Source organism: Mauremys reevesii, linkage group 17 (assembly GCF_016161935.1).
Source record: "Mauremys reevesii isolate NIE-2019 linkage group 17, ASM1616193v1, whole genome shotgun sequence".
In the NCBI taxonomy this organism is placed as follows: Eukaryota; Metazoa; Chordata; order Testudines; family Geoemydidae; genus Mauremys; species Mauremys reevesii.
The window spans coordinates 9,948,847-9,976,846 of NC_052639.1; the positions used below are offsets into that span (position 1 = coordinate 9,948,847).

At 50.6% G+C, this 28,000-nt stretch overlaps 4 non-coding genes across 4 annotated transcripts; 3 read left to right on the forward strand and 1 right to left on the reverse strand.

Moving 5' to 3' along the window:
• Positions 1–348: 348 nt before the first annotated feature.
• On the reverse strand, positions 349–422 carry TRNAI-AAU. The gene has a single exon. It is a non-coding gene; the product is annotated as a tRNA-Ile (tRNA).
• A 10,678-nt stretch (positions 423–11,100) lies between these two features.
• On the forward strand, positions 11,101–11,173 carry TRNAK-CUU. Its single transcript has one exon. It is a non-coding gene; the product is annotated as a tRNA-Lys (tRNA).
• Positions 11,174–16,207: 5,034 nt separating this feature from the next.
• On the forward strand, positions 16,208–16,281 carry TRNAT-AGU. The gene has a single exon. It is a non-coding gene; the product is annotated as a tRNA-Thr (tRNA).
• Positions 16,282–23,922: 7,641 nt separating this feature from the next.
• TRNAT-UGU lies at positions 23,923–23,996 on the forward strand. Its single transcript has one exon. It is a non-coding gene; the product is annotated as a tRNA-Thr (tRNA).
• The last annotated feature ends 4,004 nt before the right edge of the window (positions 23,997–28,000 follow it).

Consider the following 28,000-nt stretch of genomic DNA (forward strand, 5'->3'; position numbering starts at 1 on the left):
GTTTGTCCTGTTCAGGACTGAACCCTTAAAAAAATCAGGGTGGGGGTGGGGTGTTGTTTGTACTCTTTTGTTGTTCCTCTCTGGATGGAGAGAGAGACCAGGAAGGAAAAACATCTCCTGAAAACATACCTGAAATGAGCATCTAAGATTACAAAAATTGTAAGTAAGGGTAAGGAAATGCATTAGATTATTTTTTGTTTTAGCTTGTGAATTTTCCCTATGATAGGGGGGAGTTTTAGTCCTGTTTTTTGTAACTTTGAAGCTCAGCCTAGAGGGAAATCTGGTTTTAGCCTCTGCCACCTCTAGCAGTCAGCCAGAAGACCAGAAGCCACCCTCTCCCTCCCACAGTGGCCAGCATGGGGCTTGAACCCATGACCTTGGTGTTATTAGCACCACACTCTAACCAGCTGAGCTAGCCACCCTATGGGAAATGCTCCCTTGCCTGACCCTTTTGGAAGGAGTCACCGGCTGGCGCGGGGAACGATGTGGCCTCCATTATCGAATGGATGGATCAAGACACAGCCTGCCAAGGTAGGGGAATTAGCTGAAGTGGCAGAGCACTCGCTTTGCATGCGAGAGGCAGTGGAATCAACGCCCGCATTCTCCAGCAGCAAGGCAGCCACAGGACCTTCTCTTGCCCTTCTTTTAGAAGCCATGGACAGTCAGCCGGCTCAGCTCCTCCAGTGGCCTCCATCCTCTACCCGCTTGGCCTCCCAAAAGCCAGCCCTTGTGGAGCACAAAGCTCTTCCTCCCGGCCCTTCTCCTTGCGCTGACTGGGAGGCTGGCGACAGCTGGGGGAAGTTAGCTCAAATGGAAGAGCATGGGAGAAGTAGTCAGACCCATACACACATTCTCCAGCCTGCTCTGCTCTGCTGTGCTCTGCTGGGCTGGGCTCTAGTGGGGGACCTGCACCTTTCTTTCTGAGCTCTCACTGGAGCACAATCCCTTTCCTCCTCCCTCCCTGCTAGTCTACGCCAAGCTCATTGGCCGGGAGGGAGAGCCACTCAAATACAGAATTACTCACATCCCAGGGGTCCATGAAGGGAATGAGGAGATGGGCGGGAAGTGGGCAGGGGAAGGGAAAGCCCTCTAACAATGGCTCCTTGCTTCTCTCCCTCCAGGCTCAGGGGTCAAGGATGGGCAGGACTCCAGGCTCTGCTTGAGGGATCCTGGCACAGGGGCTGGTGGGGGAGAAAGGATTGTAGATTCTGACCTGCACTCTGGAGAGGAGGTAATAAGTGAAGGGGGCATTTTTGACTCCTCCCCTGCCTCAGTGTCCCCTGGGCTGGAATTCTACATTCCAGAGGAGTAAATAAGGGGGTGAAGCCACTTGGTTAATGAAAACCAGTGCTCTAGGCCAGGTTTGAACTCACAACCTCAGCATAGCACCTCTCAGGACTGCCCTATAAGTACTGTGCACTAACCAATTGTGCCACTGGAGCACCTGTTAATAGGGATTCTCCAAAACCCCTAGGTTGATACAGGCAAGGAGTGACCCCAAAACATTCTCAGTGGGGTTGAGAGCAGAGAGCGACAAGTGTTGTACTTGGTGGGGTGGATTCTTCTTAAGGGTTCCAGGCCCCATTTCACCCTTTTGTTCTTCCCTGTGTAATAACAGAGCTGGTTAAGACTTAATGGAGAGTCTTGCTGCAGACCAGCAGATCTGAAATCACTGATAACCAGCTCTAAGCATTAGTCCTGCTTTGGGACAGTGTCTCTCATGCAATGAACTGCCCAGTCTGCGCTAGCTATGCCAGCTTGGGCTTGGGGATGGGGTCGACAAATAAGTCATGTGGGAAAGACAGCTCCCATTTCTCATCGTTATAGGTCAGGTGGGCCAACTAGGGGAAGAAGCCCATGCTCTCTGTTATCCTGCTTGGGAGCTCAAAATCAGGTACTTGCCTCAGATAAAGGTGCTGCTGGCCTCCCAGAAAACAAGCCACCCCTGCCCAAGGAAAGATCCAAAGGCCTGCCAAAGCCTGGGATTGAACCAGGGACCTTTAGATTTTCAGTCAGGCCTGGTCTACACTAGGACTTTAATTCAAATTTATCAGCGTTAATTCGAACTAACCGCTCAACCGTCCACACCAGGAAGCCATTTAATTCGAACTAGAGGGCTTTTTAGTTCGAATTTGGTACTCCACCCCGGCAGGTGGAGTAACGCTAAATTCGCACTTGCTAGCTCGAATTAGGCTTGGTGTGGATGCTAATCGAACTTAGCAGCTCCGGGAGCTATCCCACAGTGCACCACTCTGTTGACGCTCTGGACAGCAGTCCGAGCTTGGATTCTCTGGCCAGCCACACAGGAAATGACCCGCGAAAATTTGAATTCATTTTCCTGTCTGGGCGGTTTGAATCTGACGTTCTGGTTGCACATCGGGGCGAGCTCCGCAGCACCTGCAACGATGCAGAGCTCTCCAGCAGAGGAGTCTGGGCAATCCCAGAATAGAAAGAGGTCCCCAGCATGGACTGACCGGGAAGTCCAGGATCTGATCGCTGTGTGGGGCGAGGAGTCTGTGCTCTTGGAGCTGCGCTCCAACAAGCGGAACGCGAAGACCTTCGAGAAGGTCTCTAAAGCCATGAAAGAGAAAGGATACAGCCGGGATGCGATGCAGTGCCGCGTGAAAGTGAAGGACCTAAGACAAGGGTATCAAAAAGTCAGAGCGGCAAACAGACGCTCCGGAGCCCAGCCCCAGACATGCCGCTTCTACGAGGCACTGCATGCCATTCTAGGTGGGTCTGCCACCAGTGCCCCACCAGTGACGGTGGACTCCGAGGACGGAATAGTGTACCGGGACAGTTCCTCCTCCCTGTTCGCCGATGGGGAAGATGAGGAAGGGTCTTTTGAGGACGGCGCAGGCGACATCGAACCCACTCCCGCTTTCCCTGACAGCCAGGATCTCTTCATCACCCTCACAGAGATCCCCTACCAACCGTCCCCGCCCGTGAACCCGGACTCGGAATCAGGGGAAGGATCAGGCGGTAAGTGCTACAAACAGGGAAACATTTATTTTTTTAAGAAACAGGGATATATATAAAAAATAGAAATACTATATAAACATTTTTAAATATGAAACTATACAAACAGCAGGTCTACACACATAGGAATGGAGCAATAGTCCTCTGGGGACAGTTCAAAAAAGCTCTCCGAGAGCAGCTGGAAAAGCCTCAGCAGGAGGTTCCTTGGTAGAGGTGCCTTGTTGGGTGCTCCGTTGAAGCACACTCTTCCGCGCCAGGCCATCCTCAGGTAAAGGGGGACCATCGCCTCGACGAGCATGGCAGCGTATGGTCCTGGTCTGTGCAGGGCTTCTGTGAGCAACCGCTCTCTCTGAGTCCTCCTGACACGCCTCAGGGTGATGCCATTGTGGAAGTGCTGCATCTAATTAGTGGAATTAGTGTACTGTTACTATTGTGAATGGTAGACTTTTACTTTGCATAAGAATGACCTCGCTTAACAGAGTTTTACTTTGCATAAGAATGACCTCGCTTAACAGACTTTTACTTTGCATAAGAATGACCTCGCATAACAGCCACGTGTTGGAGGCCACAGAGGAAAAGCATACAGTGATCTTTCCTGCTCACTGGCGGGAGGTGCCGCAAAATGGTAATCTTTTCTGCTTTGCACATTGCCTCCAGCGGAGAGCACAGCTAAGCACTAACTGATAAGCACTCTGTACTGTAAGGCTTACCAGGACTTTGTGCAAGAGGGATGCAGCTGTCTCTCCTCGCTTGTGCGCTATCCAGTGCAATGGCGCCGCCAATGAGAGCGTATTCCGAAATCTCGGACTAGTTCTGAGATCTCCTGAGACTTGGTTCCCTCTTTGGTCTTCTTAACTGAAACTGACTAGACTGTGTTTACTGTTGGCAAACATGTATTTGTTCAAGGAAATCACCTACTTTTTCGCATCACACAGCTTCGGCTCCTTCCCAGACTGCCCCGGCATCCCCCTTGCAGAGGCTGGCTCAGATCAGACGCCAAAGAAAAAGACTAGGGACGACATGTTCCAGGAACTGATGGCCAGCTCCAGAGCAGAGGCGGCAGAGCAGAGACAGTCGAGGGAGAGCCTGTGTCAGCAGCATCGCACACACCTGGAACGGGAGGATAGGTGGCGGCAGGAAGACCAGCAGGCGACTCAAACGCTGCTTGGTCTAATGAGGGAGCAAACGGACACGCTCCGGCGCCTTGTAGATGTTCTGCAAGACCGCAGGCAGGAGGAGAGAGCCCCCCTGCAGTGCATCTGCAACCGCCCTCCAACGCCAAGAAGTCCTGTCCCCCCCTCACCCAAAGTTACAAGAAGGAGGGGCGGTAGGGGCCGTGAGAACTGTCCCTGCACCGCAGCACACCGATAATGTTCGAGACAACTCTTGCGCTGTAAATTTGTACAAGCTCTTTCCTTACAGCATCAACCAGTCCCAACTCCAAGTTCAAACCCCCCACTGTGTACTACATTATTAAAAGCGGTTTGGTGTTACTGACTGTTTCCGTCACGTTTCTGGTGTCAGAAGACTTTCTGTTGTTCTGTGTGTGTGTGTGGGGAATTGTAATTTCAGTGCATAGCCCACAGTGCCATGCTACAGACTTGGCTGCAGGGTCAACTGCAGGGCACACACAGACTGCAGTCACTAGGCACCAGGGACAGTCTGTGTGGTGTATGCTGCCCCGGGTCTTTCCTTGATGTGTATGCTTGTGCAGGGTCCTGGTGCCTGCCATCCCCGAATGTAAAGGCAGGCTTCCCTTCACATGCACTTGGACCGTAGTCACGATCCTCCCCGGTGCCCTGAGCCCCAAAAAGAGACCTCATCCAGGGGCAGATACTCACCCTTCCCCCACACCCCTCACCCCTTCCAACGCCCAAACCCACAGCCGTCATGTTAACCCCTATCCAAAGACGGCACCCCTCGCCCCTTCCTGCAAACCCACCCATCAGTGCACACCTTACCCAGCACAGAATGCTTCCATGTTTCAACCAAGAAACAGAAATGCAAAGTCAACAAAAGATTTATTATTAATTACTAAAACATGTCCTTAGTTTTAAAACGTCCTTCGGAAGTGGGGGAAACTTGGTTTATGATCAGGCTCTCTTAAAATCAAGTGGACAGTCACAGGTTACCCTGCTCTGCGAGGAAACTCGCTTTCAAAGCCTCCCTGATGCATATCGCTTCCCGCTGGGATATTCTCTCAGCACGGGTGTCTGGCTGATCGTAAACAGCAGCCAGGCGATTTGCCTCAACCTCCCAAGCGGCCAAAAAGGTCTCGCCCTTGCTCTCACAGACAGTGTGGAGCACACAGCAAGCAGCAATAACTACGGGATATTTCTTTCGCTGATGTCCGAGCGAGTCAGTAAGGTCCGCCATCTCCCTTGAGACGTCCGAAGCACACTCCACCACCATTCTGCACTTGCTCAGCCGGTAGTTGAAGAGTTCCTTTTCACTGTCCAAGGCACCTGTATAGGGCTTCATGAGCCAGGGCATTAGCGGGTAGGCCGGGTCCCCGAGGATCACTGTAGGCATCTGCATATCCCCAACTGTTATTTTGTGGTCCGGGAAGAAAGTGCCTGCCTGGAGGCGTCTAAACAGACCAGAGTTCCTGAACACACGCGCCATGAACCTTGCCTGCCCACCCGACGTTGATGTTGGTAAAACGTCCCCTATGGTCCACCACAGCTTGCAGCACCATTGAAAAGTAGCCCTTTCGGTTAATGTACTCGCTGGCCTGGTGGGCTGGTGCCAGGATAGGGATGTGAGTCCCATCTATAGCCCCACCGCAGTTTGGGAATCCCATCGCGCGGCCATCTATGATGACCTGGACATTTCCGAGAGTCACTACCTTTGAGAGCAGTTGCTCAACGATTGCGTGGGCTACTTGAATGACAGCAATCCCCACGGTAGATTTGCCCACGCCAAAGTGGTTCGCTACTGACCGGTAGCTGTCTGGCGTGGCAAGTTTCCAGAGGGCTATGGCCACTCGCTTCTGCACACTCAGGGCTGCTCGCATCCGTGTGTCCTGGCGCTTCAGGGCAGGGGCCAGCAAGTCACACAGTTCAAGGAAAGTGCCCTTACGCATCCTGAAGTTTCGCAGCCACTCTGTGTCATCCCAGACCTGCAGCACTATGCGGTCCCACCAGTCCGTGCTTGTTTCCCGGGCCCAGAATCGCCGTTCCACACCATGAACTTGACCCATTGCCACCATGATCTCCACTGCCCGGCGTACCCTGCTTTGTGAGAGGTCTGCGCCACTCTCCTCACCGCGCTGCCGGAGCCTCCTCGCCCGGTTTCTCAGCAGCTGACTGTGGAAGAGGTGGACGATAAGGTGCGAGGAGTTGACAACGGCCATAAGTGCAGCGATGATCGCAGCGGGCTCCATGCTCGCAGTGCTGTGGTGTCCGCGCTGTAACCGACCAGACAAGGGCGCGAACAGATTTCCCGCCGGCGCTTTCAAGGAAGACAGGGAGGGCGTGATTGACGGTTCAATGACGACAGTTACCCAAAACCACCCTCGACACATTTTTCCCCCCAGCATGCATTGGGGGGAAATCCCACAATTCCAATGGGCAGCGGGGAGTGCGGGAACTGTGGGATAGCTTCCCACAGTGCACCGCTTCCAAAGTCGAAGCTGGCCCCGTGAATGTGGACTCAGAAGTTCGAATTTGTGTATTTAGTATGGATACACAAATTCGACTTATTAAGGTCGAATCCACAAATTCGACTTAAGTAGATTCGAAATAGTCCTGTAGTGTAGACAAGCCCTAACACTCTCCCAACTGAGCTACTTTGGCAGCTGTAAAGCAGTGTTTTGGCCTATTGCTTCTCTGTCCGTGATGGTTTTTGCAGAAGTTGCACACAAAAAGGACGTCATTGTGAGGTGCCCATGAAGACAAGACTCGCTTTTGCCTGCCTTGCTCAGCTTGACCTGCTGCCTCACCCTGTTCCTGCCCTAGTGCCCGGGTTGACCTGGTGGTGGAAGGGGACTGGGGGACAGTGGCGTGGGGAGAGTCTGGCCACCACTTGCCACCCCACTCTGTTGTCCTGGCTTCCCCCACTGGACGTCATTTCGGGAGGGAAGTGGGGCTTCTGCCTCCCCTCCCTGATTTTCACACCACAGAGGAGTGCGAACAGGAAAACGAACGGCTGCTCCACTCCCCCACCAGAGGAACCCGGCGCCCTTAGCTGCTTCCCTGCTCCCCCCAGCTGTGCTACTGAGTGGAAGCGTCCTGTGCCCATCACACAGAGCTCGATTAATCAAAACCCTCTTCTGCCAGCACCGGGCCTCCTGCTTCTTACACTGGGCCTGCAAGCGAGGGGGCGGCGGGCACAGCACCAAGAGTCTAACCTGTGAGGCAGGAGGCGGCTGATGCCCGCAGCCTGCTGGGAGCTCCCAGAAGTTATTAAAGGACAGAGACTCCTCAATGCCCTTAGTAACAAGGGTTTGGGGCTCACTGAGGCCAGTAAGGGGGTCACTATGTCGGCCCTATAACCCTGGGTGTCAGGTCACTGTGCAGCTTTGATCTAGAGCTCAGATCCCTACAACCGACCAGCAGCCCACAGCCTCCCCCTGGGTCTGCCCCACCTGGTTCCTCCTTACAGGCCGACCTTACCCCCCTTCCAGCCCCGGATTCGCCCCCAATCATCCTACTGCCACTCACAGCCACAGCCGTGGAGGTGCTGAAGGAGGGAGGGGTGACTCCAGGGTGGGGTTCTTCTCTAAAGGTGGCTGGCAGAAAGGTGGTGCTCAGCTCTGTCAGCCACCTGCCCAGGTGCCTCGCTGCCAGGGGGTGCAGATGTTTCTGTAAGGCGATTAAATGGGTATTTGGCTGCTGAATGAATGAGGAATGTGCAATCCTGAGAGGGAATTTCCATCCTTCTTTCTACTGCTCTTTAGGGCCCCAGTGGCCTAATGGACAAGACATTGGCTTCTGAAACCAGAGATTGTGGATTCAAGTCCCATCTGGGGTGGCAAAACTCCTTCTTTCTTGTATATTGCAACAAAGCCCTGGTGTTATTTTCCCCAAGGAATTTGGGAGACGTTTAAACCCAAAGTACTGGATCTTGGGAGCAATCCCCCAGAAACAGCATCTTCCACTTCACAAATCCTTTCTAGACCCATCAGTAGCAAACACTTAATACTAGTGTTTGTCTGAGAATAGAAGGAAGGGGAGTGTTTACTCCGACACCTCAGTGAGTGACACAGACAGAAAGAACAAGGCTGTCCTGAAAGAGAATGGATCTGTCTGGAGACAAAGCAGAACCTGAGAATGAGCAACAGTGTGAAAAGAAGAACTTCAAATGTGTGTTAGGTGTTAGATAGGTTGGTCTGACAAATTTCAAGAAAATACCAATGCTCGTACACTGATGCGGACACTGGCTGCTACTGACCTTTTACTGAGAATTCATTGAGAAATATTTTCCTTAACTATGTTATGGAATATTAGGTGGGCTATGAAGGCATCATTCCTCCTGCTTTCGCCCTTTGAGACAACACGGCTACATGGCATGCGGCCAGTGCTCACCTTCCAGTCAACTGCTAGAGAAGACAACACAGACAGGGATGGCAGCAGGGCAGACTGGAGCTCCGCGGAGATGGTGGGACCAGGTCTCATCAATGGGGAGGTGGCCACCCCAGCATGCACAAGGCTGTGCCAGTAAGTGCGGTGTGTGCTCCACGGTGCCCTTACTCCCTGCATGTGGTGGTGGAGGGCAGTTACTGAGTTCGGTTGGTTTGGGAAATTTAGGGCTTGGCTACACTTGCAGAGGTAGAGCGCTGGGAGTTAAACCACAGCAGGGAAACCGCTGCCGTGTGTTCACACTGACAGCTGCAAGCGCACTGGAGTGGCCACATTAGCAGCTCTGGCAATGCCACAGAGAGCAGTGCAGTGTGTTAGCTATCCCAGTGTGCAAGTGGCTGCAACGTGCTTTTCAAATGGGGGACGGGGGTGGAGTGTGACAGGGAGTGTGTTGTGTGAACGTGGGGGGAGCGACAGTGTGTTTGGGGGGCTGAGAGTGTGTCAGCATGCTGTCTTGTGTGTTCAGACAGCAGCAGACCCCTACCTCCCCTCATACACACTCACAACAGCAGCAGCATTCCACACTAATGGTTGCTTTGTCCCAGAGCAGATAAGCAGCCGGCTGTCAGAAACGGAGCTTTGAAAGGGGATATCTGCATGCCTGCAGCCGATTTCAAAACAATGACCAGAGTGGGCACTTGACTTCAGGGGATTATGGGACATTTCCTGAGGCCAAACACAGTGCAGTGACGCAACACGTCATCCACACTGATGCCCGGGTATTTCAGCAGGGCTCAGCGAGCTTTATGCTTCTCATGGAGGTGGATTACCAGGAGCGCTCCACCTACAGAGCCCAGGTGCTCCATGTGCCTTGCGAGTGTGGACACCTCAGGAGTTAGGGCACCCGGGGCTGCTTTAATGGGCTCTAACTTGCAAGTGTAGCCAAGCCCTTAGACTATGTCACTTGTGTGACTTACTTGTGCTATTGTAATAAATACAATAGATGTGCAATGGTCAGAAATTGCACCAGCAGAGAAGTATATTGAAGGGAAACCCTAAGGAAATTAAGAGTTTAAATTATCCTCCACATGTCCCACATCCCACTAAAATGAATCCAACCTACAGGTCACATGGGCAGAAGTATCGGTGTCAGGATGCTACATTGTTAGCATAGTAAATGAAGCTGCAAAATAAATGATGTTTAAATGACCTCACTCTATTTTTTACAATCCTGTGTTAAGAGGTAATAGATACAGATGGACACCAGGCAGGGTCGTTTGGAGGATGAAGCCTTTATGCTTCCATCACCCACCACTGTCAAGTTTTAGCCAATTAGGACAAGTCAGCAAATAAGAAAAACCTTAGGTCTCAGTAACTGCTGCAGGTAGCAAAGTCCTACAGGGAGCAGTTTCTGGCACTACACCTGCGCAGCTCTGCTCCCCGGCTCTTCTCGGGCTCCTGCTCTCTCCTTAGCTCTGCCCCACTCTGGCCCAGGCAGGGCCAGCTCCCACGGAGGATGGGACCCCCTGGCCTGGTGACTCCCTCATTACACTGCCTGGCCTGTCAGTGCGGCTAACTTGGAGCTTTGGCCTCTCCCCATTGCCCAGGGGACTGTCAGTCTCAGGGTCCTGATTTCCCATTGGCCCTTTCCCCTTCTACTGGGACTGGGAACTAGCCAACCAAACCCCCCCACTAAGCTTTAGTAAGGGGCCAACAGTCCCTTACATGAGCCGGCCCCATGAGGGTCACTGATGGCCAGAGAAGGCAGCATGAGCTGGTCCCATGGTGTAATGGGCAGCACTCGGGACTCTGAATCCTGCAATCTGAGTTTAAATCTCAGTGGGACCTTGTGGTAAAGCCCTTGAGCTCATACTGCTCCACTTCCCTGTCTCCAGCTCTGCAAGAGCAATTTTTTCCCCTCCTGCTGGATGGGTCAGGGCTCTAGAACTGACACCTGAGGGTTGGGATTCTCACGGCTTCACCTGGTGCCCACAAGTCTGGCACTTGCCACTGTGCTTGAAGGAAGCAGGGCTGGGCAGGTGGGAGCCCAGCACCTCTCCTCCTCTGCGCACCTAGAGCAGAGGCGGCTGGTGCTGACAGCTCCAAGGGAAGGCTTAAAAGCCACAGAGGCCAGGGCAAGAGGAGGAGAGGACCATGCCTATGTGTGGCCAGCAGACAGCCACAGGGCCAGCCTGCTCCCTGCTGTGCTGAACCCCACTGAAGGCCACCCACAGACCAGCATGCAGGGCGGCTGCTGATGTTTCTCAGGTCATCTACTGAGGGGGCTGAGACACTCTGGGCACAAGAAGTTAAGTTCCCAGCGACAAGTGAGACTTAATTGTATGGAGCCAGGTGCAGGGCTTTGGCAGGGAGGCTCGGGCATTGGGGATTGAGGTGCAGCGGATGGACCAGCTGTCTAGGCACAGAGATTTAGTCTCCCTGAGGAGGAGGAGGAATCCTGCTGACAGGCAGTGGCTGTGCAGAAAAAGAGGAGGGGTTCCTGGGACTTTTTTTGCCTCTCTTTTGCCTGCCTGCTCACTCTTGCCTGCACACTGGGATAATCACTCTTGTGGTGAATGGTGAAGATGTTTCCTAACAAGCCTAGGTAGCTCAGTTGGTAGAGCATCAGGCTCTTAATCTGAGGGTCCAGGGTTCAAGCCCCTGTCTTGATACCCAGCTTTTAAGTTGCCTTGTGTGCCAGGAGCCAAACGCTGTTCACAGCCACACAGGGATTCCCAGAAGCTGGGGCCATTTCCTGGAAAGGTTCCTTTCCTTAGCAAGCAGGAGAGAGGCCACATCCACAGGAGCAGGCCTAGAACACAGTGTCTCTGGCTGCCAGGAAGTGCTGTGGGGCCAGGTGCTGAGAAAGCCCAGAGGGGGAGCAGCAGAGGTGGGGGGAAGTGAGAGAGAGAAGCAATGAAGACAGAGCACAAGTGTACAGGGGGCATCTGGTCTGGCTATTGTGGGGAACTTCCCTGGTTTATACATGACCCTGGTGGAATTGGCTGTAGAAAGGATCTGAGTCCCCACCCCCTTACCCAGAGGCTGCCTGACCTCGAGGACTGTTAGGATACAGAGATTCAGGCCTGTCTGCAGAGGCCTGTACTTTAAGAATTTAGGTGTATTTTTATCACTTAGCTAGTTATAAAGATATAAAAGAGAGAATAAAAAATCACTGTCTGTCTGTGTAATGGCCTTCTCTCACTGTGACAGTCTGAGGCCTGGTTCTTCGGCTAAGCAACAAAGGCAGCCATAAGCTGGGAAGTGTAGGGTCACATCCTCACATTCCCAACTAGTCACATTGAAATAAGGTGCGATTGGGCTGTTAGGAATACAATCCTGCCCTGATATTCCATCACCTCCAGAGAAAGGGAAACTTAGTTTGGTAGCATCCTGTCTGGCAAGAACTCACTTATCAATAGACACAGCTGGAAAACCCTTATGTCTGTATAGATGTAGTTGTGAAATCCTCCCTTCTGTATTGTTTTGTATGTTTATTTGCATGGTCTCTGTCTGGGTCTGTGATTGTTTCTGTCTGCTGTATAATTAATTTTGTTGGGTGTGACCAGTGAAGGAGGTGGAATATAACCATGTTACAGTATATCAGGACTGGTTAGTCTAGAGAAGGAGTGAGGGTACCAGGCAGTGTGGCGGTCGGGGCCGCGTGGTGAGTGTCCGGCTGAAGCGCTGGCCGCCCCCCGTCTCTCTCCCCCCACTCCCTCCCCTTCCCCCCCCACTAGACCGGGTGCACACTGTGCAGCTCAGGGAGTCCACTGGCTCCGGTCGCCCTGTAGGGTTTTTTTTTTGTTTTTTCCCTGCTTTGCCGGCCGCGCCATTGTTCTTCCCCCCTCATCCCCCTGCTTTGCTGCTCCAGCCCCACCATTTTTGTGTTGTCCCCCGCCACTTTGCCACTCCAGCCTCGTCGTGTCCCCCCCCGCTTTGCCACTTCAGCCGCACCGTATCCCCCCCACACACCCCCGCTTTGCCGCTCCACCCGTGCCGTTTTTCCCCCCCTGTTTTGTTGCTCCGGTGGCCCCACCCCATTTTTTTTTGCTTGGGGTGGCAAAAAAGGCAGAGCCGGCCCTGCCCACACCTGACTCCTGCCATCTTTACAGGGCCTGACAAGCTTTACTTGTGTTTGGATTCTGCAAAGCAGAGCAGCAGGTGAGGTTTTCCTTGCAAGTTGTGTGTGAGTGAATCTTTGGCTAGGTCTGCACTACAAAGTTGTTTCAGCAGAATTATATTGCTCAGGTGTGTGAAAAACACACAACGCTCTCTCGGTCGGTAGCTTGTGGCCGGTGCACACACTGCAATGCCACGTCTGGCGACAAAACTGCCCTGTTTTGCTGACAAAATAAAACGACTTTGAGGAGAGGTCTAGAGCTTTTTGCAGCAAACTTAAAGTGACAGAGTAGATGCTGCTGTTCATTATATCACCATAACTGGCCTCCTCCAGTATCCCACAATGCCCGCCGTGAACTCGCCTGCCCTGCATTCCTGCTACAGAGCCATGCCCCCCCCCCCTTTCATCGCTCTGGGAAGTTCTCACAGTTGAGCCTGCTGCTCTGCTCCGGCAGCCAGGAGCAAATCACTGCCATGGATGCTGCTCTCTCCCGCCCTGCGAACACAGAGCAGGGTGGCGGGAACTTCCTTACATTGTGGGGGGGGGCACCGGCATCCGAATTGTGACACCCCCAGGACACCCCTTCCCTCGAGGAGGCTCTTACCTTCTAAACAGGGACGTCTGTTTTCTAGTAAAATCACTAAAAGGGAAGGAGAAAACTCAAAAAAGGCTCCTTCTGGCGCTCACATTCGTGAACCCGAATACTCTCTCAGTCCTCAAAGAGAGACCTGGAGAAGGAGACTTGCTGAAGCAAAGCCACAGGGGTCTCTGAGGTTTCCCTGGCCCCTCACCCCTGTCCTGCCTGGCTGATGTCAGCATCTCTCTGTGAGGTCACCACCTCCCCACCACCTTTGACCAATAGTCTGAGGTCCTGCAAAAGGCCTTTGTGATGTCACTGCCACACCCCTCCCTTGCTGGGCTAATGTCCTGCCCCTGGCCAGGCACTTTGGAGGTTTGAGCTACTCCCTGTGGATCACCCCACTCAAGGAGCGTTCGTTCTAGGAAGCAAGCCAGCTAGACAGGAAAACATCAGATGCTGCTCCCAATGCTACACTCAGTTTTTCAGAAATTAGTTGACTTTATGGCCAGAAGAGACCATTAGAGCATCTAATCTGACCCCCTGCATATCACAGGCTTCCTGTATGACACAATAGCTCCTTTTGGGAGCAAACACATTCCAGAAAGGCAGCTAGTCTTCATTAAATGACATCAAGAGATGGAGAATCCACCACTTTCCTTGGTAGCTTGTTCCTGTGGTGAATCATCCTCGCTGTTGAATATTTGTGCCTTAGTTGTAATATGAATTTGTCTCTTTTCACCTTCCAGCCATTGGGTCTTGTTATGCCTTTCTCTGCGAGATTAAAGAGCCCTTTCATACCCAATCTTTTCTCTTCATTAAGGCACTTCAACACTTCAATGAAGTCACTTTTCATTCATGAAGGACCCCGCCGCCGAATTGCCGCCAAGACCCAGAGTGGAAGAATCTCCGGAGGCCCGGACCCCACGAGAGTTTTCCAGAGCTCCCGGAGTTAGTGAAGGACCCCGCTCCAGGAGCCCCAAAAAACTCTTGTGGGGGCCCCTGCGGGGACCAGGGCAAATTGCCCCACTTACTCCACCATCTGGGCGGCCCTGATGGGACCTGGAGCTACTGTTATTTCAGGACTCCTGTGAGACCCTCAGCTGGTTGGTTTGCACTCTGCTCTTGGGACTCTCTCTCCTCCTCCCTCTCTGCTGCTCTCCTCCCCTAGACATTGAACCCAGCCCTTGCTGCTGCCAACACCAACTGGCAGAAGGGCCTATAAGTCCCCTGCCTGAGGGGAGGCCAATGCATGTGGTCGGCCATAAGCAATATGATATTTTCTGTCTTATTCGCTATCCCTTTCTTAATGATTCCCAAGATTCTCTTTGCTTTTTTGCCCGTCGTTGCACACTGAGTGGATGTTTTCAGAGAACTATCCACAGTGACTCCAAAATCCCTCACTTGAGTGGCAACAACTATTTTTGGCCTCGTCATTTTATATGTAGAGCTGGGATTATGTTTTCCAATGTGCATCACTTTGCATTTATCAACAAATCTGTCATTTTGTTGCCCTTTCACCCAGTTTTGTGAGCTCTTTTGTAACTCTTCGCAGGCTGTTTTGGACTCAACTTTCCTGAGTAGTTTTGGATCATCTGCAAATTTAGCCACCTCGCTGTTTACCCTTTTTCCAGATCGTGTATGAATATGTTGAATAGTACTTGTCCCAGACCTCCTGGGGGACACCGCTATTGACCTCTCTCCATTTTGAAAACTCACAATTTATTCCTACCTTGTAACCAGTTATTTACCCATGAGAGGACCTTCCCTCTCATCCCATGAGAGTGGAATAGAGCAGAATAGGGCTTCCTTGGGAGGGGGGAGTGAACAGAGAATATATCAGGGGTTGTGCACATTTATTGTCCTGGTGAAAAGTGTGTCTGATACTCAGTCTTTGCTGTTCCTGCCAGCTGTGACTGCTGAGGACATTTTCCTTCTCTACTCCAGGGTCTCTCCTCTGCCAGATTCTCAGCAAGTCAGGCCCCCTGCAGACTATGGCAGAGCAGTTTGGTAATAGGCTGCAGGACTCACCACGTAAGAATGTAACTGCTGTAACCACTTGACTGTCCATGGGCCAAATCCTGCAGCCCTGGCAGCCCAGGATAACCTCCCACTGATGGTGATGGGAATTGAGCCTTTGTAACTAGCTGCTGGTACCTGTGGTCTCAGCTATGGATTAAACTGGTGGCAAACACAGCTTCAGCCAAAGAAGTGAAGGCTGTAAGTGAAAGAGCAAAGCTGGCCATCCGGGGAGCTGCTGCAGTCCCGTAACCACAGCTGGAAGGGAGAAGAGGAAAACTCCTAAAGTGCTGGGAGCAGCCCTGAGAAAAGGTAGTTTATCAGTGAGATCAGTAGCAAGATCTGTGTAATGAAGGAGTGCTTTCTCCTCTGTGCTGACATGGTTGAATTGTGTTGCTTTACTGTGAGGATAAGCTTTAAAATATCCTGCTCCAATTTCAGGATGGGTCTGTAACCATAATCAGTCTCTGTGGGAAGTGGCCTCTAGATAGTGATCTTTGGGCAGAGCTGGCTGAAGAGCCGTCCTACTCACCAGGAGATCCTGGCTTGGCCTGCCAGTTCTTCCTTGCGGAACCTGGCTTTTCTGTCAGGCTCCTTTCTTTTATTTCTTCTCATAAAAATAAAAGACCTCACTACACAATCCTTGTAAGTGCTTATTCAAGACACAGAGAACCTTCCTTGCAGCTAAGTCTTGGAAAGTGTTAAATGGTAAGTCTGGAGCTGATGGAAAGGTTACCATGACTCAGAGTTGAGCTGAAGTTGCTGTGAGTGGAACACAGAGCACTAATCAGTATCTGATCACAGCAGCTTGTGGGAGAAGCACATGTTAGAAGCCCTCTGTCAGCTCAGCTGTGGCTTTCTGTGCACTGAGCCAGCCTGCTCAAGGTCTGCAAGTCTTGATGGAAATGAGGAACATTTTTACTTTGGAATTTGAAGGTGTAGTCTTGGACCATCAAGTGTAGTGGTTGCAAATGCTCCCTTGGGGAAGGCACCATGGCTTAGCTGGCTAAAGCACCTGCCTAGTAAACAGGAGATCCTGGGTTCAACTTCCAGTGGTGCCTTGTTCTATAGCTGTTGTCTCCTCTGCTCACATTTTCCTGTGTCCTTCTAGGATACAGAAGAGACCTCCCTTGACGATCCAAGTAATTGCTTGTGAAGGGAAAAGGCTTCTTTCCAGCGGAGCGTTGGAGAGAATCAAATCCTCAGTCTGGAGTTGATCAAAAGGCTATTGGCATTGGCAAGGAGGTTGCTCCGGCTGCAATATGTTGTGACAGGAGAGGCTGTGTTGGGCACCCATGCGATTCGCTGGGGATATCTGTGCACAGAGCCCCTTCTAGAGGGTTCTCTGGAGGGCTTGCAGGAAATGGAGAATTACTGTCTTTTCACCTTTCATGTTATTGTTGATGAAAATGGAACAGTTAGGAGAAGTCCCAGAGCATGGCACCATGGCAGAGCTTGCCAAGAGAGCTGCTGGATAAAGAGCAGATTCAGGATCCAGCATCCAGTGCTGCCTTGCTGAACGTGCCTCCTCTTGTCCCCTTTTGGTCAATCTTTTTTGTTAACGGAGAAGCTCGACTCTGGCTAGCCATACAAATGCTTGCAAAAGAAACGGGTCTTTTTGCTGACAACTGTCAAAACATGGAAACAAAGTCAAGGTCACTGAAACTCATCTTGCATGTGCAGTTGTTGAAGCTACAAAGCAGAGCACTAAGCACAGTATTACCATGACTGGTCACAGCAGGATCTCTGTGTGGTGGGATCTGTGGGGTACAAGCCCAAACTGTGGAACTGCTCTGTCCTCTTCTCTCTCCAGTCTGGGCTGTGTCTTACAATGCTGCACTAGTGACAAGCAGCAAAACCCCCTCCGTGTGCTGTGATCACTCAGCCAACAACATGCAGCAATGCACCCAACTAAGTTGCATGAAAGCTCTGTAAATCACTCCTCAATTATACATAGAGAGACACCAGCATATCTCCCCAGCCCTCAGCCTTGCACCTCAGAAATGTACCGTCTTACACTGCTCAAAACCTCTTGAAAAGTGCAAGCTCATTAATTAATTCACCCCTTCCTCAAAAAGAAAGTGAACATGCACCAGCCTTTTTAATCTGAGCAGCTTTCCCAAGCACTTTAGACAATTTCACAAGTAAGTATAAAACATTAAAATAAGTTTATTAACTACAGAAAGATAGATTGTAAGTGATTATGAGTGTTAGGCAGAGAGGTCAAAGTTGGTTACATAAATGAAAATATCAGAGGGGTAGCCATGTTAGTCTGGATCTGTAAAAGCAGCAAAGAGTCCTGTGGCATCTTATAGACTAACAGACGTTTTGGAGCATGAGCTTTCGTGGGTGAATACTGTGGCAGAGCTCTGACCTTGCTCCCATGGGTCCTGTGCTTCTAGGTGGTTTATGCTGCCTCAGTGGCTCACTGCGACCCTCCATGTAGCCCTTCTCTGTCTAGGGCCAGAGTTACAGTCTACTGAGCCCTTTTCATCATAGGCTGCAAGGAGGTTGGGGAGAGAACTCCCACAGTCTCTGTTCAGCCTCCTGTCCTAACAGGGACCTGACTTCCCCTCCCAGGAGCTGTTCCTGTAGTGGTGGGTTGGGGGGAACCCGGGCCCACCCTCTACTCCGGGTTCTAGCCCAGGGACCCTAATGGTAGCAGTTGTTGGCAGCCAACCTTTCACTGCCAGAGTTGCTGCATTTCCCTGGGCCACTTCCCCACAGCTCTCCTGCTTCTCCCTTCTTCACCCTTACCTTAGGGCTCCTTTAACGATGGTTTGAGGGTGTCTTCAGTAACCAGCCCTTCAGCCACACTTCGTCTCCTCTGGCTCCCTGACTCTTCCCTGCCTGACTGGAGTGAGCCCTTTTTATAGTATCAGCAGGGCCTTAATTAGAGTCAGGTGGTCACATTAACTGAATGGCCTCACCTGACTCTTTACAGCTTAATTAGAGTCAGGTGTTCTCATTAGCCTGGAGCAACCCCTGCTCTGGTCAGTCAGGAAACAGAAAACTGTTAATCCAGTGGCCAGTATATCTGCCTTCTGCTATTCTGCTGTACCCACCTGGCCTGGATCTATCACAATGCCCACTTCGTCGGATGCAAGTCTTGCATCCGACGAAGTGGGTATTCACCCACGAAAGCTCATGCTCCAAAACGTCTGTTAGTCTATAAGGTGCCACAGGATTCTTTGCTGCTTTTATAAATGAAAATAGAATCTCAGTGTCACATTCTATACCTTTGGGGGAGCGGGCTGTAACCCCCATATTCCTCATTTTCATATAATCATGATCTTACATATAGAGCATGACTTGTAAGATATCAGGGGAAAGGATATGATCTGCTGAAAGTCATTTCTCTACCGATCTATGTATACCATTCATGCATATGAAGTTATGAGAATTGTGTAGTGTGGTTGTCACTATGCTGTAAGTTGGGGGAATCAGCCATCACCTGCATGAGGCCACACACGGGGAATTGCTCAGCCTTGCTTGGAGAGACGCAGTGATGCTCACCTGACTCTGAAGAGGGCCACAAAGCCAATGGGGAAGAAAGGACATGATAAAAGGAGAGACATTCGCTATGCTTTATCTCTCTCTTCCACCTACAGCCATCACCACACCAAGCGACTGAAGAGCTGATGAAAGGGGAGAGCCTGGCTGAAAAGCAACCAGCCAGCCTGTAGTGAGAAGCATCTAAGTTTGTAAGGGCATTGAAAGGGTTAAGATCAGCTTAGAATGCGTTTTGCTTTTATTTCACGAAAACAGTGAGGAGTCCGGTGACACCTTAAGGACTAACAGATTTATTTGGGCATAAGCATTCGTGGGTCAAAAACCCACTTCCCCAGATGCTTGGGGTGAAAATTGCAGATACAGACATAAATATATATTGGAACATGACATGAAGGGAGTTACCTTACAAGGGGAGAACCAGTGTTATAGGCCAATTCAGTAAGGGTGGATGTGGTTCACTCCCAATAATTGATGGGGAGGTGTCAATACCAAGAGAGGGAAAATTGCTTTTGTAGTGAGCCAACCACTCCCAGTCCCTATTCAAGCTCAAATTAATGGTGTTAAGTTTGCAAATAAATTGTAACTCTGCAGATTCGCTTTGACGTCTGTTTTTGAAGTTTTTTGAACGGCTACTTTTAAATGTTACTGAATGTGAATATAGAACAGAGAGCTTGTGGCACCTTAAAGACTAACACATTTATTTTAGCATGAGCTTTCGTGAGCTGCAGCTCACGAAAGCTCATGCTAAAATAAATGTGTTAGTCTCTAAGGTGCCACAAGTACTCCTGTTCTTTTTGCAGATACAGACTAACACGGCTGCTACTCTGAAACCTGAATGTGAATATGTGAATGGGTTAGTGAATGTGTAAATGCATTAGTGCCTATGCAAGTCACATATGGTCTAGTGGTCAGGATTCCTGTTTTTTCACCCAGGCGGCCTGGGTTCAATTCCCAGTGTGGGAACAGTCCAGAGCTTTTGCTCAGAAGGGAGGGAGGAAATGAAAGGAATGGGAAGGGATCCTGCCAGCAGGGGAGTTGGACAGTGTTCAGAGGGGATCCCAGAAGTGGGGGTGGGGGCAGTAGCATAGCTGGCGGGATTCAGCAGAAGCAGCCTCTTCCCATCAGGCTGGCAAGCAGAGAAGCAGCGTCTGCTGGCTGCATGGCCAGAGGAGCCGTAGGACGGCAGCGGCAGGCCGGTGTGGAAGCCGCGCCTGCCAGCTGGCGCTGCCCACCACACGGCTGGAGGAGTCGCAGGACAGCAGGCCGGCGTGGAAGCGGCGCCTGCCGGCCGGTGCACACACACCCAAGCCCTGGGACAGGAGCCGGGGACAGGCGGCAGCGCAGGAGGGAAGGTGAGCGGGTGGAGGGTCTGGTCTGGTCTGAGGGGGAGCCAAGGGGGCGTGGCCAGAGGGGGAGCCAAGGGGGGGCGCCTTTTTATGTTTTTTGCTCCCCCTATGCTGAAAACCTGGCTACGCCACTGGGTGGGGGGCAGAGCTCTGAGGGGAGATCAGGGAAGGATCCCGGCTGTGTGGGAAGTGGGCAGCATGGAGAGTCCAGGCCTGGCATGGGGAGTGGGAAGAGGGAATGTGTCCCTCTAAACTCACCACCGGCAGACTCGGCAGGACTGGAAGAATTACGTGTTTGTTGGTAAATGTCAATTTCTGTGTAAACACACGACCCAATGGCAAAATATTTCCATCGATAATAATCAAAATTGACAGATGGGCAAACTAAGAAACGTGCTGCTTGAGAACGTGTCCTGTTCTAATCCATTAGGGGACCCTTCTGCCTTAGGCACCACCATATGGGTGTTTCATTTCCTCCCCATTTTCACACAGAAACACAATTTCCTTTGTACAGATCCAAGAACAGCAAAAACTCCCTGTGTCTCTTGTCTGAGCCAGGGCATTCGATTCCATTGAAACCTTCTCTCCTGCAATGGCAATGGTCAGACAGAGGGGACGTGTCCACCTTCCCCCACCACCCCCGGCAGTGAGATATTCCCTCTCCTCTTCATGCTGCTGTTGTTCCATGAGTTATCAAGGATGGAATAAAAAGCTGAGTTTACTCCAGGGTGAGGAAAGAAAGGAGCCACCAACTCCCTGAAAAATCTCAGTGCCCAGAGAAAACCTGCCCTGCTATTGGACTCACAGAGGTGCTGGCGATATGATGGGAAAAGGGACTGTCTGATTTGCCAAGGCAGGGAATGAACAATCTACAGCAACATCTTTAACCACAAACACACTCTAACCATGCTCCAGCCAGTAGGGAAATGGGCAGGAATTCTTGCTGTTCAGCCATGGCCACACGTACAGAGCTGCACAGCAGTGAGTGTGCTGGGGAAGCTGGTCTGAGCAAACCATTGGAAATGACCCTTCAGTGAGAACAGAACCAGAGTATAGAAAGGCCCCTGTGTTAAGTGGTTGTGGCTGAGGGCTTAGGGAGCTGGGCTAGAAAACCATGGGTGTCTTTCAGTGGAGGCTTGATTCTTTCCAGCAAGGCAAGGCTGGTGTGTGGTATCTTCATGGTTGTACTTTCAGTGTCAGACCACACACAGACACAGTGCACCAATTATTATTATTATCACCCACAGTGCACCAAGTCTAGACGTATTCAGAGGCTAAGGACATGTCAACATTTCAAACATTGAGTCTATGTCACTGCAGCTCATTAATGGAGATGCTCTATGCCAGAGTTTCTCAAACTTCCTTTCACTACAACCCCCTTCTGCCAAAAACTTACTACATGGTCCCTGGGAAGGGAGGTGGAAGGATGTCGTATCTTATACTGACATGTGCCAACTTCTCATAAACTCAAGGCTGGATCTGTGGGAAGAACGTCTCCCTATAGAAGAGACTAACACAATAGGAACAGGGATTCTTTGTTCAATCTGTAGCTCTGAACAAGACACAATTCTTTAGTTCTTAGCTCCAAAACCTGGCAATTTGCTGACCAGGCCTATCTTAGCAAGCAAGGCTTTCTGTTTACCCAGCTTTCTCTTAGCTGATCACGATTTGCTAGGCCTCTGGTCCGTTGACCATACTCTGGACTTTGGGTCTGGAAAAGAGCTGGCACAATCCAAAGACCAGGTTGTTATACAAAATGCACATGGATTTTAACCCTTCACATCCAGTAATGGCAAAGTTCTTGGTTCAGGCTTGTAGCAGTGATGGAATAAACTGCAGGTTCAAATCAAGTCTCTGGAGTCCATCCACAGCTGGGATGGGTCATTCAGTCCTTTGTCTAGAGCTTCAGTTTGTAGCAAAGTCCCTCCAGAGGTATGAAGCAGGATTGAAGACAAGATGGAGATGAAGCATCAGCCTTGTATAGTCTCTTGCCATGTGGTCTTTGCTTTCTTTGTCTCAAGGACACTCTATGCAGCATGTGGCATAGAAAAACTTAAGAGTTCTGTCCACAGGCAGGTCCCTGCACACCTTGCTGAGGCACAAGGCGTATCTGCCTTCTCTCAATGGGTCGATTGTACAGCTGATGTTCCTTAATGACCCATCAAACAGGCTAGACAGAACTGACACCAACTTGTCTGGGGTGTTCCCTGGAAGCACAGCACAAGTTTGAAATATGGGCAGCATAGAGCCAATATTCATAACATCAACTACAAAAATGATACACATCTAGAGATAGCATCATTATAATCAGCCAATCAGAACCTCTCCATAGACCCCTTACACGACAACCTTTCTAACATATTGGCTGCAAATATAGAACAGTGGTCCCATGGTGATCTATGCAGTTACAGATTATGTCAATAACATCACAGGAGGTGACACGGCATCAGTGAGACTGATACTGGAATACTGCCTCCAGTTTTGGTGTCCTCATTTGAAAAAGATGTTGTGAAATTGGAGCTGGGGCAGCAAAGAGCCACCAAGGAAATTGGTGGATTCTCCATCTCCTGATGTCATTTAATGAAGACTAGCTGCCTTTCTGGAATGTGTTTGCCCCAAAAGTAGCTATTGTGTCATACAGGAGGCCTGTGATATGCAGGGGGTCAGATTAGATGCTCTAATGGTCTCTTCTGGCCATAAAGTTGACTAATTTCTGAAAAACTGAGTGTAGCATTGGGAGCAGCATCTGATGTTTTACTGTCTAGCCGGCTTGCTGCCTAGAACGAACGCTCCTTGAGTGGGGTGATCCACAGGGAGTAGCTCAAACCTCCAAAGTGCCTGGCCAGGGGCAGGACATTAGCATAGCAAGGGAGGGGTGTGGCAGTGACATCACAAAGGCCTTTTGCAGGACCTCAGACTATTGGTCAAAGGTGGTGGGGAGGTGGTGACCTCACAGAGAGATGCTGACATCAGCCAGGCAAGACAGGGGCGAGGGGCCAGGGAAACCTCAGAGACCCTGTGGCTTTGCTTCAGCAAGTCTCCGTCTCGAGGTCTCTCTTTGAGGACTGAGAGAGTATTCGGGTTCACGTACGTGAGTGCCAGGAGGAACCTCTTTCGACTTTTCTCCTTCCCTTTTAGTGATTTTACTAGAAAACAGACATCCCTTTTAGAAGGTAAGAGCCTCCTCAAGGGAAGGAGTGTCATGTGGGTGTCACATTCAGATGGCGGTGTCCCCCTCCCCGCTTTGTAAGGAAGTTCCCACCACCCTGCTCTGTGTTCACAGGGCGGGAGAGAGCAGCATCCACGGCAGTGATTTGCTCCTGGCTGCCGGAGCAGAGCAGCAAGCTCAGCTGTCAGAACTTCCCAGAGCGATGAAAGGGGAGGGGCCCATGGCTCTGTAGCAGGAATGCAGGGCAGGCGAGTTCACGGCGGGCATTGTGGGATACTGGGGAAGGCCAGTTATGGTGATATAATGAACAGCAGAGTCTACTCTGTTACTTTAAGTTTGCTGCAAAAAGCTCTAGGCCTCTCATCGAAGTCATTTTATTTTGTCAGCAAAACAGGGCAGTTTTGTCGCCAGATGTGGCATTGCACTGTGTACACCAGCCACAAGCTGCCGACCGAGGTAGCGTTGTGTGTTTTTCACACACCTGAGCAATATAATTCTGCTGAAACAACTTTGTAGTGCAGACATGGCCAAAGATTTACTCACACACAGCTTGCAAGGAAAATGTCACCTGCTCCTCTGCTTTGGAGAATCCAAAGACAAGCAAAGCTTCTCAGGCCCTGGTAGCGATGGCAGGGAGTCAGGTGTGGGCAGACAGTGTGTTTTAGTCACCCACAGGCACCATGGCTTAGCTGGCTAAAGCATCTGTTTTGTAAACAGGAGATCCTGGGTTCAACTCCCAGTGGTGCCTGGTTGTTGGGGCACCTGCTATTGGCTACTGTCAGAAGACAAGATTCAGAGCTAGATGGGCCTTTGGTCTGGCCCAGTGTGGTTTTCCTTATGGTTTAAATAACACTCACAGGCACTGATAATAGAGTTACTGAAGGTTTGGGAGTTAGGAGCGGGTAGGTCAGTGGTCCAGTCCCCACACAGATGACCCCTGTCTCCCTCTGGTACAGGGGCAGGTCTGAGCTGTCACCCAAATGCTCATTGTGGCTGCCAGAATCTGTGAGCAGCTTGTTTAGTTTACGGCAAAGGTTGAGTCCTGCTTTGTGCACCGTGTGTGAGAATGAAAATCCTAAACCGCCCTTTGAAATAACAAAAGCAGCAGGACGTGTTATTGTCCCTGCCCCAAAGCAGACAGACCAATGGAGAAATGCCGTCGAGTCCAAGGTAATACTCCCCTGCCATTTTACCTTTTTTTCTGGCTAAACTCCTTCTTATCTGCCCGGCCCAGGCTGTCCTCTGCCTCAGCTGCTGCTCCCGGCCTGCTCTAGAGTCAAACACGCAGGGCCCCCAGGGGAACAGAGGCTGGGACAGGGCAGCAGCCTAGGCTGGGCTGGGCTGGGAAGATGCTGGAAGTTCTCGTTCCTGAGAACTGGCCTGGCTCCCTTCTCAACAGCAAACAAATCAATTCCACGTCCCCTCCCCAGAAAAACCAGCCTGGAGCCAAGGGCAGCAGGGGACGATTCCCTCCAGTTCCCACCGAGGCAGGAGAGAAGCCAGGGTGTTTCTAGCAGAGCTTATGGAACTGACGTGGGGAAACCAGCCTTTAATAACAGGCAGTTCCTGTTTAAGCTCAGTGTTTTTAACAATTTCTACAACATTAAATAACCCTTCAATCGTAGTGTCACCATCCGTAACATTGGTTCAGCCTTATAGGTTCCTAAATGAAAACTAAACATCTCTTCAAATCCAAGGGAGTGGAGATCAGTCAGTGTTCAGAGTCATCCCACATAAAAGAACCAGGTTGTCATACATACTGGCCCCATCATGTGGCCATGGCCTTTCCCTCCTCTCTGTTAAAAGTTTTAGTATTTTGCACAGAAACTTTCTTCCCTCAGGAGAGACCTGGGAACCAGGGCTGCCAGCCAGACAAACACCTTTAAGAGGCGGCGTCATCTGTCAAAAAATGATCTCCCTCCTTCAGTTCAGTGACACCCTGAAATGTTACTTATCAGGGCAGAGCCAGAGGATTGAAAGCAGCTACATCAAACCCCTGTGTAGCTAACTGGAATGAACACAAACACTCCCTGGTATCTGAAGAGATGTTTAGTTTTATTCTTGGTAAACTACAAAACTAAAGGGAAAGGCAGTCGTGCCAGATATAAAGAGTGAAACACGAGACAATCATCATAGTTATGCCCATAGTGCAAATTATTTCTAAATTCTTCTTATTATCATCGGTGTATTATTTTCTCTGCTGTCTAGACATTGACTATATCTTGACCAAGAAATTTAGATCTTAATAAAATAATCGACTATCCCTGGTTAAGCCAATGGACTTGATACCCACTGGGGTGTCCCTACACAGGTTCAAGTACTAACAACAGTGGCTGCCTTTTAGCCATAGATTTTAATCAGGGCAATAAATTGATACAAACTCCTGTAAAATCATTTTCCAGCCCAACTCCTTCACCCACATTTGTTAGGGCATTGGGCCACCATGTGAACATTTCATTTCCCTCCTCAATTTCACACAGAGACACAATTTCCTTTGCACAGATCTATGAACAGCGAAACCTCCCTGTGTCTCTTGTCTGAGCCAGAGCATTCGATTCCATTGAAACCTTCTCTCCTGCAATGGCGATGGTCAGACAGAGGGGACGTGGCCACCTTCACCTCTGACAGTGAGATATTGGCTCAGCTCTTTCTGCTGCTGCTGTTAGTCCATGAAACATCAGGGATGGAATGCAAGGCTGAGTTCAACCCCCTGAAACATTTCAGTGCCCCAGAGAAATCCTGACCCCGGCTGTTGGAATGATATGGTGGAGATTCGAATAGGAAAGGGACTGTCTGAATTGTCAGTGTGGGGAATGAACAACAACCTATAGCAATGTCATTAACCACAAACACACTCTCATCCTGCTCCAGCTGGAAGGGAGATGGGCAGGAACTCTTGCTGTTCAGCCATGGACACACTTACACTAATGCACAGCCAGGAGTGTGCTGGGGGAGCTGGTCTGAGCAATTTGAAGTGACAATTCTGTGAGAACAGAATCATGGTGTAGTGAAGTAACTGTACATTAAGTACTTGTGGCTGAGTGGTTAAGGTGATAAACTAAAGATCCATTGATGTCTCCCCACACAGGTTTGAATCCTGCCAACTATGGAGGCATTAGTATGTTGCTAGTGCCTGAGTGTCCACAGAGCCAGATCTGGTCTCACTGTGAGGCTGGCTATACTTAAAATGCTGCTGTGACACTGCTCTAGCACTGTAGAGTAGACAGCTGCTACAGTAACTAGAGGGGTTTTCCATCCCTATAATAGCTACATTGACAGAACAATCTTTCCTTTCGTTTAGCACTATCTAACCACGGCTTAGGTCAGCTTAATTATACTGGTTTTGGGGTTTTTCACACCCTGAAAGACCATCATGCTCCACCAACTGAGCTAGCTAGATTTAAAGTCAGTCAGCTGCCCAGTCACAGTGTAGAAGGAGCCTGAGGGTGTTTATTTGTGAGCTGAGGTTCCCTGTCTGACATTTGCCTTTTTTCCTGGTTCGTTATGTCTCCAGCGAGCAAACCGGAGCTGTCATGAGGCTGGTTAGATGCTGCTTTCTAGCCCAGAGAGCTGGGATTGATTTAACATGCTGTCGCCATCAGCTGGTCAGAGTAACCAGGGTGGGAGGGTGGAATTTAGGATTCTCCCACCAAGGGGAGGTGCTGTTGGACTCATCTAGTGGGGGAGAGTCTGAGTCTGAGTTCCCCACACGCCCCACACACACTTTCACAGGGAATCAGGTCTCCTGGGGAAAAACTCAAAAGAAGCCCAGGCCCAGGAGTGTCAGAGAAGGGAATCGCTGTTTGCCTTAAGAGGTGGGTGAGGGAAACCTGCAGGTCCTTAAATCCCTCCAGCGCCTGATAGAACCATTTGTGGGGAAGGTCTGGGGAAGCCGAGGAGGACAAGGAGACGGGAAAAGGGCTTGCAGCTGTTGTGCAATCCCCATGCGCCCAGCAGAAGGGTCCGGGGGGCTCAGCACTCAGAACTCACAAGATGGCAAAGCTCAGAGCCCCGTTACACAGTCAGACTGTGATCAGCTCACAGCGAGAGGGAGCAACACCCCTCCCTTGGTCTCTGTGCCAGAGCTCCTATCAGCTCAGTCCTTCCCGCAAGAGCGGGCTGCTGAGAGGGTTGCGATGGGGAAGGCAGAGGAGGATTGTTCCTCATGGGTTTTTTTTGTGTGTCTCTGTGATCCTGCTGGAGGAAGCATCATTTGAGTTTGTTTCAGTGTCTTGGGTTGGGCTGAGGTTGTGACCCTGAGCACAGGGGTTCCTGCACTCTCTGCTCCTAGCCCCTCAGGGAGTGGAAAATGGAGCAATTTCAGAAAGTGGCTAGAAAGTAGCCTAAGAAAGTGTAGTATAAGTGAGAAGAAAAACAATATCCTCACCACCCTGGTGGTCTAGTGGTTAGGATTTAGCACTTTCACTGCTAAAGCCTGGATTCAATTCCCAATCAGGGAAAAGTGACCTTAAACCAAGAAAGCTTTGCTTTTTCTTCGCTTGCAATGTAAATAAATCCATGTTATTTTCCTGATTCCCCCATCTTCCCAGTGTCTCCATGGCAGGGCTGGCTCCAGGCAGCAGCGCAGCAAGCAGGTGCCTGAGGCAGTCAATGGAAAGGGGAGGCTTCAGCGGCAATTCGGCCCTCTCAATCCCTCTCAGATGGAAGGACTTGCCACCAAAAGCGGCAGAGGTAGAGCTGCCATTGATTGCAGCTTTTTTATTTTTTTTTCCGCTTGGGTTGCCAAAAACG